The sequence below is a fragment of the Capsicum annuum genome, chromosome 5, assembly GCF_002878395.1.
Source record: "Capsicum annuum cultivar UCD-10X-F1 chromosome 5, UCD10Xv1.1, whole genome shotgun sequence".
In the NCBI taxonomy this organism is placed as follows: Eukaryota; Viridiplantae; Streptophyta; class Magnoliopsida; order Solanales; family Solanaceae; genus Capsicum; species Capsicum annuum.
The window spans coordinates 94,632,558-94,645,015 of record NC_061115.1 but is presented as its reverse complement, the minus strand read 5'-3'; positions in this window follow the sequence as shown (position 1 = coordinate 94,645,015).

The following is a 12,458-nucleotide window of genomic DNA, read 5'->3' as shown; positions in this document are numbered from 1 at the left end:
TGATTGGTATCCATCACTCATATCCAAGCCTTAAATCTTGGATCAAACACTATCCAATATACAATTCATCCAACCAAGTCATAACCACAACGTACGATCTATGTCCATGACCTATATCTTAGGCAGAATAAAATACCAGGGGGATTGAAAATTGTTTACCATGCGAGTCTCTGATATGATTCATACCCTATCTTACCACTCATGGTGAGCCACTCATAATTAGATCCAACCTAAGTAACCAATTCTAAGATTAAGTTAAGGAACCAAATAACCCATAACCATCAATACGACTTATACTCCTAAGTCATATCCATTCCAGTACCCAAAATCCATCCCACCAAACAACACTGATCTGCATACGAACAGACTGTACTATTCATACCCCATCATACGGCTCATATCTATGAGTCGTATTGACTCAGAAATCAGAATTCTAGGAAATTTTCTAAGGTCCAAAAACCAGGGTATTTTACCCTAGTGTTTCTAATATTTCTACGGTGGTACTAATACTTAATGAATGTACATGATAAGGGATATAATGGTCAAACCAAACAGAATGAGAATTTCCATAATCCAACAAATATTCCCATCCACGTGAGCAAAAATCTACTCCATTGTCCAACCATCTATGATCTAATATAATCTATATGCCAAAAGAGCAAAATATATACAATATGCTATTCATACCATATAAACTCTATTTTAGGCTTTCTAAGTAGAATATACAATATATATATATATATATATATATATATATATATATATATATATACACAAGGCCAATAATATCATATAAGACCTTTCATGATCACACATAGCAAGAAATGTCTCACAACTACCAAATAGCTACTACATAGGTCCCTCACACGATCACAACACAATAATAAATCCATTTCTATGATTAGTTCCCACACCACTAACATGATTTTATAGAAAAATTATCTTCCTAGTATAGTCTAAAGAAACATAAGCCATAACCTATGCTGAATGCCAAAAAACAATCTAGAAAGCCTTCAACCTCGAGCTTTCTCCTCACAAATGAACCCAAAATTAAATATTACATACAAATATAGAATCTACGCATTAAAAGAAAGCCAAAGATATTCATATTGCCTATTTCTAGGTCGGGATCAAACTAGACCTCTAAAATGGGTTTTTAAAGAAAAAGAGTAAAATCAGAATTTTAGTCCAAAAATATATTACCCATGATTAAAGGAGCTCATAGAAGAAAACCCAAGTAAAAATAAGTTGAAATCGAGATTTAGATCAAAGAATTACTAATTTACGTATTCCGAGCCAAAATTCCCAAATCCACTTTAAAATTCATGTTTTAACAAGATCTAAATAATAAGAATCGAAGAAAAATAATTAAAATAGGGATTTGGAGCTTATCTAAGCTTAATAATGAAAGAAATTTTCCAAAAACTCAAAACCCCAAGCTCCAAGTCTTAGAAGTGGTGAAACTAACAAAAATGGGGAATTTATAGCACCTAGGCATTGCTTAAGTGATCATTGGGTTGTTTAAGATGCCATTGCTTAAGCGACCAAGTGACACTTATGCGATACCTACTTGGCACACGAGTGTCACGTGAGGGACCAGGCTATCTCTTATGCGAGCTTGTCATCACTTAGGAAAAAATTTGGTTGTCAAGACAAGTTTCTTAAGCGACCAAAACTTTGCTTAACCGGGTGCACTAGCTGGAGACTTGGAGAACTCCAAGTCTGCGGATCCCATGAAATTCATTCAGAATCCTGAGAACACAAACGAACTATGGTACTAGACTAAATTTGATGCTCTAGACTCAATGGCAATATCAAATTTTTGAAAAAACATCACTTTCACAAAGTTAACCCGTGAAACCTAATTTCACAACTTTCTAAATCAAGGATTGAAATAAGATATAAAAGCTGTAAAAACACAACAACCATGTTACCAACCTAAATTTACATTCCAGTTCTTCTAGTGCATTCCATTTTGTCATTCGATGCATAGATCAACTAAGAAGTCTTTTTTACCACAAAAAAATCACAACTTGCACAAATCACACTGAAATGCACAGGGAATTATGCCAATCATCCCCACACCCCATGAATACCATAAAGCAACCAAGGGGAGAGGTAAAATTGTCAAATTATATAAAAATAAAAAAAAATTATAAAAATCACCAAAGATTAGGTCATTACATGCTTTACAAATTCGGTCAACCCTTCACATTTGTGAGGGTCAACTTTGATCGGTCAAAAGTTTGGCCTTAGCATTCGTGGCCAAGTCTTCAAGTTTGCAAAGGTTGATAAATTAGGCCTTTGCATTCGCAAGAGAATCAATGCATACACAAAGAATAGAAGATACCTCATTCAAACCAACTTACCCTATGTAAACACGACCAATTACCTCGTGTTCGCTATTAAGGATTATTTCCTTCTCCATGTTTGTGGATAAGGTCCCACATTTGAAAAAAAAGGTTTGTTGCACCAGATATAATGTGTGCGCCAATGGATTTTCAAGAGAAAAAATTTCTCCAAACAGACCCTCGATATTTAATTGGGACCCCTATAGAAACATCTCATATATGCTATCAGGATAATTCAATATTTCAAACTCAATAGCAATGTTTGATTTTTAAATAAGATTTTTTTCAATAGATTAACCCTCGAGACTTCTTTTTTACTATTTTCTAAATAAAGAATCAAAATGTAAAATAAATATTTCAAGACCAAACCAATCTTGCTACTAACCCAAATTCGATATTTTGTACCTAATGGAACCGTTCAAATTATCATCCGATACTCAAAATATTAAATGTTGACTGAAGTCAACTATATGGCTTTTAAATCCTCTAAAAGCCATAGACTCAGACAAATCATTCCCAATAGTATCAAAAACCATCACAAATATTTTCACACCCCAAAATCAGCATGTAACAACTATAAAGAATAGAAAAATAGTCAAAATACATAAAATTGAATTTTCCAAATTGGGTCATTATAACTCTAATCTGTATTTTCAGATAATACATTCTATTAGTTTATTTACATCTTTATGAATTAGGATACAGGGCTTAGGTCCAGCCCTATAGGTTGCTTCTAAATCTCAACCCTCATATGTTTCTTTTATTTATTTTATTCCAGTTATCTCATGTATCACTTAAGCTTACAAGTCTCAATATTCAGAAATACGTGATTTATTTTTTCATACTCATATCATAAATAGGATCTTTGGCTCATAACATTAAGATGCATGGCATGCATGACATCCAAATATGCCATCGATGCTTTTGAATGCCTTTCTCCAAAAGCAAGTTTCACAATTAGCATGGTGTTTGAAATGCCATACATGATCATGGATCAATTTTCATATAAAAGAAAAGTTTACTAGTAGTATGATAGTCAAGTATGGCATCCATGATTATGGACAGTATTTATAAGAGCTACCAGTTATATTCAATTAGGAGTAGTAATAAGCACCAAGTTTGACTAGGGTCCAACATTTTTTCCTTTAGTTCTATCAATTATATTTTTTATAGATATGCTATGATAAGGATTCCTCTGAACCATTAGTGAGCAACCATATATTGCTCACAGCTAGGGCGTAGAATTGATTCATGATAGGAGTTTTATATCAATAATTCTTTAGTTGATGAAAATCCTTTAGAGGCTTCATAGGGTCATGGTTATATTTCATGTATTCTTGTATATTTTGACTTTTTCATTAAATATCTTATGTGAAATTCATGATTTGAAACTCACACCTTTAACTTTGTATGAAAAGAAGTCTCTATATGACATATTGCATCTTTATCCGTTATTGTCTCATTTTTTAAGATTATGTTATGATATATTATTTTGTAGGGTTAGTATTCTCAGAAAAGTTAAGGCACTAAGTTCTACTTGGCCTAACCATGGTTTGACACTTGATAATTAATAATTCACCAAATGATTAAATGCTAAAATCTACTTCAAATAAGGTATATTTTGAAATAGTTTTATATATCAAATGAACAAAACTCAATCATTAATTTATCCAAATAACAACAAATATAACAAATTATTTAGCACCATTTTAACTTTTTTCATGTATGCCTGATGACTAAAGTGCATGTAAAAATTGGCTAAAATTTTAATTGTAAGTCTATCTTACGATAATGATGATTTTCTATTATTTTCAAGACCCATTTAATTTAAATTCACTTTTTAAATTTTATGTTTTTTTATGATATTTCAATTGTATAATTTTAAAAAAAAGAATAATATATAAGGAGTAGTACCAAAAACAAAAGAAAAATAGAGAAGTGAATAGTTTTAGCTACAAAGTATCTCTATAATATATTTATTGAAACACCTTCCAAATTTTGAGTATTTAATTTTTGGCCCTCCCTTGTTCAAAATGTCAATTTTTGGCTTAAATTGTGTTTAGGTATGTGAATGGAGTGTCCCGGGAGAGTTTCAAAATTTTTGGATAGGGTTCAGGGTAATTTTAAACTATAGAGACAGTGAGGCTCCACTGTGTCATGGAGGCTACGCTTTGTGATATCCAATGTGACACTAAGGATAATCCTTGCATTTAGCAGCGTGGCACGGAGGTTAGTCTTTATGATAAGGTTTGTGCCACGCTGCTATGTAAAATTTGTGCAGTTTTTGCTTAGTTTACTTGGGATGAGGGGTATTGAGGTATTTTCACCTATGTATGACCCATAAGCATAATATAGCCTATGAATTTTAGTTTTAAGAGATTAGAAATCCCCAATTCCACTCTCAAACTCAAAACTCCAAGAGAACCTAAGGATTTTATTGTAGGTTTATCTTTCAGGTTTCAAGCTCCAAATTACTTTTCAATTCTCATGTGTATAAGACATGTACATATTTACCTATACTTTTATTTTATTAATAGCATAAAAATTGTTTTATTATTCATGGTTTTGATGTTAGGTTTTGAACTATAGATTAAGGGTTTTGGATATAAATTATTTTAATAGTTTTCGTGATTTCTATAGATTTATTATGAAAGAATTGTTGGTTTGTACACTCATTGAGGTTCCTGGTAATGATGAATAAATTTAGGGGTAAAATAGATTTTCCAAATAATTGGTTTTGGTATGGAAATTTATATTAACCTCGACCACTTGCATAATTGGTTTTGGACTATGAATTATTATTTGGTTTGGCTATTCTCTTTAAAACTAATGCATTGAATAAATGGAAAATAGTTAAGGGTAGTTTTTAAAATCATGTGTGGAACAATGGAATCCCCGAAGTTGATTTTAATAATGGAGTTTGGGGTACAAGGATTTCCCCAAGGTAATAGCTTAAAGACATTTACTTGCAAGCTATAGTCGATATAATGAAACCACTTAATTATGCCTTAATAATTGAATCTTGTAATAGGTGGATTGGTTGTGTGTGATAAATGTTTTAACTTGGGCTTAGTGAGGGTTGTGTTAGCTGGTCGTGAAGGTATGAGTCCGAAGGACTGATACTAAAAAATCATATTTGCCAATGTGAGGTATGGCCTTGATGATTGTGTGCATGAATCACACTTGATATATACATTTTGGGATGGTTAGTTGCATTGATGTGATTGTCTTTCCCTAAGTTTCTTTCTCCTATTCGTATGGCTAACACACATCGGGACCCTTTCATCAGGGGGAGCTGAACTTATTTAGCCCACAGGTGCAATTTTAGGATGGTCAAGCTACATAATCTAGGTTAAGGTTTTAAAGTTCATGCTAAGCTTTTTTCCCTTTCTTGATATGTGATATATATATATGTATATATATATGTATATATTGCATATGACATTGTGTTCCTGTTTTAATAATTTTTGTATTATGCATCATGGTATTATTTTATCCTTTATCCCTGAGTTACATTCTAGCACTCCAACAGCTAACCATCTTCAGATACTATATCCTCATGCAATGTAGGAACTAGCCATACTTTTACTCCTTCTACATAGTGACTAGATGATTGGGGAAAATCTTATTAGTCAGAATAAAGTGGTGAGCTTTCATCCTTTGGAATATCCTATTTGTTATTTTGGGTTTCATTATGTTTTGACTCTTCATTTTGGAGTTGTTTTCAGCTATGGTCGAGGGCATGTCCCGGCCAAACTATCTTTGTTTTTTTAGAGGCTTTATTGGACATTATTGTGGACATAGGTTTGGTTTTTTAATTCTTACACTTGTTTTGAGCCATATTTACCTATCTTGTATTATATTTGGTATTCTACTATTATATAATAATGTGTTCTAGTCAACTAGGTAAAGAAAGTAGTCTCCGATCCTTGGTGCACTTGAGATACCCATCATGGCCAAGCCCTTGTTTGGGTCATGAAAAATTTTGTATCCAGGTTCAGGGTTAATTGGGTATCCAAAAATCCATGTCAAGTAAAATCTATTTTATAGGTGTGTAGCATGCAACACTTATAATGGAGAGGCTATGAGACATTTAGGAATGTTTCACTTCCTTGTTGTCTTAATTTTGAGCTATAGAGTCTAAGGTCTTAGATTTCTCTTACTCCCATTTATTTGCCTATCAGATCATGCCTCCCAAATAATCTAAAGCTCATGGAAACTAATTTATCCCTCCTGAGGATGATGTGGACAGATCTTATCCAACTTATGGAGTATAGACTCGGTTAAGAGTTGCTGCTTCTGACTATCCCCATGGATTTTCACCTATCTCCACTGATTTATCTCCAACTGGTGACACTCATACTAAGTCACCTCAGGGAGATATTGCTAATATTAAATTTTTCCAATCTATTCATCTATTAACCCAGTTGGTGCCATCTCAGTCATATTACATAGGTTCTTCTAGTATTACTGGGAGTTCATCTAAGACCACTAGAGTTGGTCAATTTATGAGGTTGATCCATCCAACTTTCATTGGTACTAAGGTCAAGAATGATCCTTAAGGTTTTATAGATGATATGCATAAAATTTTTTAGGTTATTCATGCTACTGATATAGAGAGTGTGGGATTCACTGCTTATCATTTAAAGGATATAGCATACCAATGGAATAAAGTATGGGAGCAAATTAGGGGTGATGATGCTAAGTCTGCTTTATGGGATGACATCTTTAGTACTTTTCTTGATTTATTATTTCCTTAGAAGATAAGGGAGGCAAAATCTGAGGAGTTTTGTGAACTTGAAGTGAGGTAGGATGATGGTAAAAGAATATTTCTTAAAGTTCCACCAGTTGTCATGATATGCTCCTGAGCTAGTATCTAGCATGAGGGCTATTATGAGGAAATTTTCTTTTGGGTTGTCCTATAAGTTGATTTTAGAGAGTATGGATGCCTTGTTTAATAATGATATGGACATTTCTATAGTTGTGGTATAAATGCAACAAATAGAAGAAGAAAAGAAGAAGCAAGCGAAAATAGGAAAGAGACAGAGTAAGAAATTTTAATATTCAAATTAGGGTGGAGGTTAGCAGCAGAGTGGTAGGGATGATGTAAAATGTTCTAAGAAGAAGTGGGACAACTATGATTCTTATTCGACATCTAGTTCACCTTATTTTAAGTCATTCGAAGATTGTCCTTTTTAGGGTAGTGATGGTTCAAGGGCACAAGATGTCTAATATTAGGAATGTAGCTCCCAGTCAGCTCCATTATATTATCTAGTACCGGTACTTGCCAAAATTGTGTGTATGCTCTTACTTCTCGTCAGTAGTCTAAGGCATCTCCTAATGTCATCACTGGTATGTTAAAAGTCTTATCTTATGAAGTGTAGTATTTACTTAATCTAGGGTCTACCCTTTCTTGTGTGTCCCCATTTATGGCCGTGTATTTTGGTTTTGATCACTACTTTAGTTCAGACCCTTTTTTATTTCCCCTCGGTGGGTGACTCTGTGGTTCTTAGAAGAGTCATTAGGGGTTCTTTAGTATCTATTGATAGTAAAAAAACTTTGGTGGATTTGATTAAATTTGGCATATTTGATTTTAATGTTATCTTTTGGATGGATTGGTTGCATTCATGCTATGCCTCTTTAGATTGTCGGACCCATAAGGTCATTTTTAATTTACCTATGAAACCGATTATATAATGGTAAGAGAGTTACCTAGTTCTTAAGGGGAGGCGTATATCATATCTTAGAGCCTGAAAATTAATTTCTAAGAGGTATCTTTATAATTTGGTTTGAGTTAAAGATTTTAACTCAAAGGTTCCTTCTTTATAAACCATTATTATGGTTAATGAATTTCCTAAAGTTTTCCCTGATGATTTTTCCTAGTACCCCCCCCCCCCAATAGAGAAATTAAGTTTGGGATTGGTCTTCTTTCAGACACTCATCCTATCTCTATCCCTCCTTATAGAATTGCTCCAGTTGTGTTAAAGAAGCTTAAAGAATAGTTGATTGATCTTCTTGACAAGGTTTTTATCCTTTTAAGTATGTCTCCACAAGGTTCTCATGTTCTTTTCATGTGTAAGAAGGATGGTTCCCTTTGGATGTGTATATAGTAATGTCAGTTAAATAAGGTGACAGTGAAGAATAAGTACCTTATTCCTAGGATTGATGACCTATTTGACCAACTTCAAGGTGCTAAGTATTTCTCTAAGATTGATCTTTATTCAGTCTATCATCAGTTGAATAATAGGGAGAAGGATATCCTTACGATAGCCATTTGTATTTGGTATGGTCATTTTGAGGTCTTGGTCATGTCTTTTGGGTTGAAAAATGCCCCAGTGATATTTATGGACTTGATGACTTAAGTATTTCATTAGTTTTTTGATTTTTCATCACTGTGATTATAGATAATAGTTTTGTATATTTGAAGAGTGAGGTAAATTATACCGATCACCTCCGCATTGTGTTACAAACCCTTAAGGATCGGTGTTTGTATGTTATATTTTCAAAGTGTGAGTTTTGGTTGAATATTATTACTTTTATGGATCATGTTATTTCTAGTGAAGGGATCATGATAGATCCACAAAAGGTTGTGGTGGTTAAGAAATGTACTAGGCCCATGACTCCAACTGATATCCGAAGCTTCTTAGGTTTAGCTGATTATTATAGGATGTTTTTGGAGAGCTTCTCATTGATTTCCTCACCTTTGACTATGTTGACTCAAAAGAATGCAAAGTTTTTATGGTCAGATGCTTGTGAGGGGAGTTTTAAGAAGCTAAAAGATAAATTGACCTCTGCTTTAGTTTTGACCCTGCCTGAGGCACTAATGGTTTCATTGTTTATTGTGATGCATCCCATGTGGGACTTGGTTGTGTATTGTTGTAGCATGGAAAGGTGGCAGCATATGCTTCTAGGCAGCTAAATGTTTATAAGAGTAATTATCCAACTTATGATTTAAAGTTGTTGGTTATGGTGTTCGCATTGAATATTTGGCGACACTGTCTATATGGTTTCATGTTGACATTTATCGAGATCATAAGATCTTGTAATACTTATTCACCTAGAAATAGTTTAATGTCAAGCAAAGGAGATGGCTTGAGTTGCTTAAAGACTACGACATGAGTCTCCACTATCACCCAGGTAATGTTAACGTGGTTGTTAATGCTCTTAGCAGGTTATCTATGGGGAGCCTATCGCATGTGGATAAAAAAAGCAAGATTTTGTGAAGGATATTCACCATTTGTCTAATTTTGGAGTTCATCTCTTATATTCTGAGGATAGTGGTATTTTTCTACAAGAGGTGGTAAAGTACTCTTTTGGTTATAAGGTAAATGAAAAGAAGGTGTTGGATCCTATCTTGATGCAAATTAAGGCTAATATGGGTAGGCAGAAAATGATGGATTTTGAGATTGGTGGTGATGGTATCTTGAGGTATTGAGAGAGGTTGTGTATTCCTAGTGTGGATGGGCTACAAGGTAGAAGTTTAGTCAAAGCTCATGAGTTGCGTTATTTGGTTAATCCTAATTCGACGAAGATGTATCATGAACTTAAGAAGATTTATTGGTTGAATAATATGAAGAGGCATGTAGCTAATTTTGTGGCTATGTATGGTGTGTCAACAAGTGAAGGTGGAGCACGTGAGGACTGATGGGTTGTCTAAGGAAATTAAGTTGCCTGTGTGGAAATAAGAAATGATTAATATGAATTTTGTTATCTATCTTTCGTGGACTCATAACTAGTTTGATTCTATTTGGGTCATCGTTGATAGGATTACTAAGTTGACTTACTTCTTATCGGTGAGGACTAATTATTCTTTCATGGACTATGCAAGGTTGTTTATTCAGAAGATCATGAAGTTGCATGGTGCTTAAGTTTCCATCATTTCAGAACATTATACTCAATTCTTATCTCATTTTTGGCAGTTGTTCCAGTAAGGTTTGGGGACTATGGTGAACCTTAGTACCACTTTCACCCGCAGACGGATGAACAAGGGAAAAGGACTATTTAGACATATGAAGATATGCTTCAAGCTTGTGTAATTGACTTTGGTGGTAGTTGAGTTGACCATTTTCCTCTTGTAGTGTTTATGTATGATAATAGCTATCACTATAGCATTATTATGGCTCCGTTTGAGGTGTTGTATGGTAGGAGGTATAGATCTTCTATTTAGTCATTTAAAGTTGGCAAGACCGGGTTGTTCCATCCTAATTTAGTTCATCAAGCTATGGAGAAGGTGAAGGTGACTCGGTAAAGGCTTAAGATTACCCAAAGTCTCAAAAAGTCCTATGCAGACAAAGACAAAGAGAGTTGGAGTTTAATGTGAGTGATTGGATATTCTTAAAGGTTTCTCCCCTGAAGGGGGTGATGCAATTTTAAAAGAAGGGGAAGCTCAACCCCCTTTATGTTGGCCCCTATTTGATTTTAAAGATAGTCGGGAATATTGCATGTGAGCTAGAATTGCCCGTACACTTGGGTTCTATTCACCCTGTGTCTCATGTGTCTATGTTGAAGAAATACTTGGGTGATCCTTCCTTGGTGGTTCCTATTGAGAGTGTTGGTATTTTGGATTCCCTATCATACAAGGAGGTCACAGTGGAGATCTTTGATAGACAAGTTCATAGATTGATGACTAAATATGTAGCTTCAGTAAAAGTTCTTTGGAGGAACAAAAAGGTGGAAGAAGCCCCTTGGGAATCTTAAGAAGATATGAAGCCTAAGTACCCATTCTTGTTTCATGTGTCGGATGAAGGTGCTTAAGGTATGAATTCCGTTTTCTCCTTATTACTATCTGAGTTTATCATTTGATTCTGGTGTAATATTGTTATTCTCAAGTGAAAAGTTTCTTTGATCATCATTTGGGGACGAATAATCCTAAGAGGGGGATAATGAAACACCCTCCAAATTTTGACCATTTTATTTTTAGCCCTCCCATGTTCGAAATGTTGATTTTTTGACTTAATTGTGTTTAGGCATGTTAATGGGGTGTTTTGGGAGATTTTCAAAATTTTTGGAAAGGATTCGAGGTTATTTTGAACTACAGAGGTTGTTAGCCTCTATGATATCGCCGTGTCACGGAGGCTACACTTTGTGATAGCTAGTGTAACATGGAGGATAATCTCTGCATTTAGCAGTATGGCATAAAGGTTAGTCTCCGCGATAAGGTCCATGTCACACCGCTATGTAAAATTCATGCAGTTTTTGCTTAGTTTACTTGGGATAAGGGTTATTGGGGTATTTTCACCTGTGTACGATGCTTAAGCATAATATAGCCTTCTCTTTTCAGTTTTAAGATATTAAAAATCCCCAATTTGACTCTCAAACTAAAAATGCCAAAAGAGCCTAAGGATTTCATCGTACACTCATCTTTTGGGTTTAAAGCACTAAATTACTTTCCAATTCTCGTATGTGTAAGGCATGTACCTCTTTCCCTACACTTGTATTTTATTAATGTCATGAAAATTGGTTTATTATTCTTGGGTTTCATGTTGGGTTTTGAACTATGGGAGGATTTTGGATATAAATTGTTTGAATGTTATTCCATAGTTTTTATTGATTTATTATGCATGAATTGTTGGCTTGTACACTCATTGGGGTGCATGGGAATGGTGAATGAATTTAGGGGTACAATGGATTCCCACTTAATTGGTTTTGGAATAGAAATTGATAATACCCTCAACCCACTTGCATAATTAGTTTTGAAATATGAATTATCATTTGGTTTGGCTATTCTCTTTGAAACTAATGCATTGCATAAATGGAAAAATGGCTAAGGATGGTTTTGAAAAGCTTGTTGGGTACAATGGAATCCCACAAGTTCATTTTAATAATAGATTCTTGGGTACAAGTGTTTCCCTAAGGTAATGGCTTAATGACACTTTTTTGTAAGCTATAGTCGGTATGATTATTCCACTTAATTATGCATTAATAATTGACTCCTGATTGGTGGATGGGTTGTGTGTGATAAATGTTTTTACTTGGGATTAATAGGGGTTGTGTTAGCTGGTTGTTCATGTGTGAGTCCAAAGGTTTGGACTGATACTGGAAACTCATGTTTGATAACATAAGGTATGGCCTTGATGACCGTATGTATGGGTCATACTTGATATATAT